Source organism: Bubalus kerabau, chromosome 2 (genome assembly GCF_029407905.1).
Source record: "Bubalus kerabau isolate K-KA32 ecotype Philippines breed swamp buffalo chromosome 2, PCC_UOA_SB_1v2, whole genome shotgun sequence".
NCBI lineage: Eukaryota > Metazoa > Chordata > Mammalia > Artiodactyla > Bovidae > Bubalus > Bubalus kerabau.
The window spans coordinates 34959096-34963446 of record NC_073625.1 but is presented as its reverse complement, the minus strand read 5'-3'; the positions used below and the strand labels follow the sequence as shown (position 1 = coordinate 34963446).

At 34.8% G+C, this 4351-nt stretch overlaps 1 long non-coding RNA gene across 1 annotated transcript; it reads right to left on the bottom strand.

Moving 5' to 3' along the window:
• Positions 1–440: 440 nt before the first annotated feature.
• On the bottom strand, positions 441–4065 carry LOC129644650 (uncharacterized). The gene is made up of 3 exons (XR_008710908.1): positions 3826–4065; positions 3184–3264; positions 441–964 (listed from the first exon to the last, which is right to left on the bottom strand). It is a non-coding gene; the product is annotated as an uncharacterized LOC129644650 (long non-coding RNA).
• Positions 4066–4351: the final 286 nt, after the last annotated feature.

Below are 4351 nucleotides of genomic sequence, written 5' to 3'. Positions count from 1 at the left end.
CAATAACTTTTATGTGAATTACCCTTCAGAGTAGCTGGTCGGATAGCAAATCAAAAGAAGTCACTTGATATTGGAGAGAGCGTGGTAAATTTATATATCCTGGAAGTGACTTAGCTATTTCATAATTTAATTAAGGTAGGAAATGGAAGTATTATCTCTTCCAAGTGATATCATCACTTCTGAATCACTGGTCCTTCTTCAATATTTTTAAGTAGGTCAGGTTGCCTAACTCAGCTATGTCACTTCCTCTCAGCAGATACCTGCATAGAAGTATTGTACTTCTCAGTAACCAAGTTTCTAAGCTTCCATATAGAGACACGTTGAGGATTAAAGGAGAATTTCTATCTTGTGATGAATGCCATTTTGGAAACAAGAAAGGCAGTTGATATATTCAAAGTCATGAATCATTTCTTTCTTAAGTTGAACGTTGATTGAAAGAAAAGTCTCATCACTCAGCTCAGATGACAAACTTGTAGTGTTGTGTATTACATCTAATTCTGCTGTGTGAATGAAGGGTACAACTCCAGATGGCTTTGTGACTCATTCTTTTCATGTGAATATCCATTGGCATCATTGCCTCTGCTAATGAGACAAAAATGCATTTTCCCTACAGATGTGAAATCTCAACTTCACAATTAGGGTCATGAGAAAGTCTGGATTAAAGAAAGCTCTAAAAACTGAAGGACAATATAAAATGAATGCTTTTGCCTAGTATGCAGATGGTCAATGGATTTTAAACAATAGGATATGTCTTAAAACTTATTTTGGGGGATAAATATTACTTGTTTTGTGAAAAGATTGCTTAATTTCAGAAAAATTCAAGACAAAAGATTTCTTTTAGTGCTTTTCTGTCTTAGATCTTTATAACCACATTTATGAGATCCATCTTTCCTTTTTTAAGACTCCAAGGTCACCATTATGGATGCTGTTAAAACAGCTATCTGGTCTTTTCCATGGTGCCACTCTGGAAGAGGAGAAACAGAACTCAATTATGCAAACTTGGCAAAGCTGGAAAAAGCACTTCTTCAACATGGAATTGGTAACTACAAAGTCTTGTCAATTTCTCTGTGGACAGAAATCTCCAGATACCCTAAAACAAAGAGCACTTTAAAATATTTCCTTTAGATGACTTTGGAATTGAAATGTGAATTCATAATGCCTTGCTAATAGAGACAGCATCCATAATACAGCCCCTAACTAAATTGAGTTTAGCACTAAGGATACAGGAAAAAGGAAATGTTCTGACATTAATTCAAAATAGTCAGGAAGAATTCTGGCACAATTTGACACAATTCTACCTTCATCAGAAAAAATAAGTATGAAAGTTCCAAGTATATATGAAGTGATACTCATTTGTGAGTCAGGTTTTGTGTTTCCAAGGTCATGAAACATGAAAAATAGCATAATTGTTTATATTGATTGCTATAAGTAGGAGGAGGTCCTTAGTTTCAGTGAAATATCCAAGGAAACTGTTACCCAAGTATTTAATTGTTCAGCATAATAATGTCTCAATTAAAAAAAAATTTCATGCAATTATAAAAATAATATGCATTTTTATATCATTTTATGATTCATGATAAAATATTTTTATGAGTTCTGATGCCAAATTTTAAAAATAAGAAATAAGTAACTAAGAGAGGTTACTTGACTTGTTTAGGGTAACACAGTTGGTAAATGCCAGATCTTGGATTTGAATGAGTGTTTTTTTTCCCTCCAGAGCATGCTGTTCTCTTGAAGGAGAGGTAAAGAGGGGTTCACATAGCATGAACGGAAGGATTAATTCTAACTGGCTCTTTAGAGAAGATTTTAAAGAAAGTCAGTGTTCGAATTGGGGCTTGAAACAAGAATAGAATTTAGTAGGAAAGGAAAAGCATCCATTTCATTGCACAAAAATGCAGAGACTACAAGGTGTACCCAAAAGGACAGACTGAGTTGCCTGATGCAGCTCTTCATATGAGATTTTGAAAAAGCGTGATTAGGTTCATCTCCCTTTGGGAAATGAGGAAAGAAAGAGAAGATCGACTTGGGCTGTGGAATTTCCTAAAGCATGTTATAATTAACTAAGTTTGGATAAAAGGAGAGATTAGAGGGGATATGGTTAGGTTGTAGACATCTTTATTTTACACCGTTCTATAAATCAAAGATAATTTGTAAAAATGAGAAATGCTAAAATTTTGAATATGATTAAGGTTTTTCAGTTTAATTATGTTGGCTTTAAGTTGATAATAATTAAGCCCTCTTTTTCTCTGAGTTGTGTCTTTAATAATCATGGCTGATATGTCAAATGTGTTTATCTCTGCTCCTAGTGGAAATAATGCGTATTAGAATGTCAATACTATTTTTTTTAAGGTTATAAATCCTAAGAAAAAAGGAAAAATGAGTAGAGGTGAGAGTAACTGAAAAATGTCAACAAATATTAACAAATTGAAAGCATATAGTGAGGTGTCAACTGACTTACTAAGTAAAAAACAGTTGAAATGTAAAAATTTACAGTTGGATACAAGCTGAAAAGTGGGATTTTCTATGTAGATCATGGAAGATTTGGAACTTGAGACACTGGACATATTGGTTGGCCCTAGTGAGGTGAGAATTGGTTGAAAAATCTGCATATGGAGTAATCAGATGCCTTCTTCCTATTCATGCCCCTCCTTACCATACACAGCCAGATTAATACCACTTTCTACCTTGTTTAGAAAACCAGACGGTTAGTCTCTGAGCAATTGATTCTGAAAGACTCCAGACTAGAGACACCAAGAACAATGGAGTTTGATGGTGCTAAAGTGAAGACACATTTCTGAATAGTACTTTATTATAAACTTTCCAGCACTATTCTATTTTTAAGTAATACAAAAGCAATAATTTAATACATGCTAAATTTTCCAAATAAAAGACTATTAAACCATTAAAAAAAAAAAATCATGGCTGAGAGACCTCCAATAGTTCAGTTTTCCTTACATGTTGGCAGAACTTAAGCTCTTTCATTTGCTTTTTTCTCTAGCTGAGATTCAGAGGTTCATCCTCATTTGGTTAAGCCAATCATTTAGGTCTCCAACCTCTTTAGAGCTATTTTTCTTTTTTTTGGCATTGGTATTTAGTGCAGTTTTAACAATGACCCACCCCCGCACATGCAGACATACAAGAAGAAATTTCTCCAACCAAATTGTTGTATGTCAACCAACTTACTTCGAAACTTGGGCTGTTGAGGACATGGATCCACTAAAGTACTCCTCAAACCACACCATTCAGTGGTTCTTATTTGGTGAGCTGAAAAGATATTTTTTAAGGTGTTTGAATTGAGGTTTTCTGTGGCTTATAATGGAAAGTATCCTACCTGATATATACCACCTTAGTAAAACTAGTGAGAAATCAGCCTTTTTTTCTGATGAGAATATTAAAGAAGACTATCATTTATCTAGTTAAGCCAGACTATCCTTATCTAGTTAAATCAGAAAGTTTATAATAGGATCCAAAACATAAGATGCATAATATGTTGTAACAATAAATTAAGGAGAAAAGTAAATACTTTTGATAAAAAGGAGGGTAATGCAATGAGGGTAATTAAAATGGTAATTGCAAAGGAGGGTAATTACAATGGTAATGAAGGGTTTTCAATAATAGAATACTACTCATTTTAGGAAGACAATTTGGACAGAATTTCTATAGAAAAGTAAAAAAAAAAATGATGGAGAAATGTAAGCTATATCAGACATGTGAGATTAGAGATGGCCACAGATTCTTACAACCACAGGAAAGACAGCTGGCTCAGATGGCTGCCCATTTATGACACTTTCCCCATTGTGAGTATGGGGTTTATTGCCGCTCTACCTGAAGCTGAGCTGGCATATAACGACCTTTGACCAAAATACTGTGGCAGATGCTGTGAGCGTGCAGTGTGACAGTGGCAGTCCTGAGTCTGGTCTTCAAAAAGGCTGGTTGCTTCCTTCTTTCTCTCTTGGAAGATCCAAAGTTGTCATATCAGTAGTCCACTCTACTACTGAGACCACATAAGGAAAAGGAATCCTTGGCATTAATCTTGAAGAGGGAGGGTAGTCAAAATGAGCCCATTATTCCAGCTGTCCCAAACATCAAGCATATGAGTGAAGCAATCCTGGACTCTCCAAAATAGCTCAATATCTAGTCCAATAGCATCAAGTAATCCCAGATGATGCCACAAGGAACAGAATTGTCCACATTCCTGAATAGCAAAATGGTGAGATAAAATGATTGTTGCCAGATGCTTCTAAATTCTTGGATAGGATTTGTTGTGGTTGTTTTTAATCACATCAGTTAATAAATGAAACAGGCATAGTTTCTAATGCTGAGTTCTTTTGTGGTAATTTAGACCCAGCAT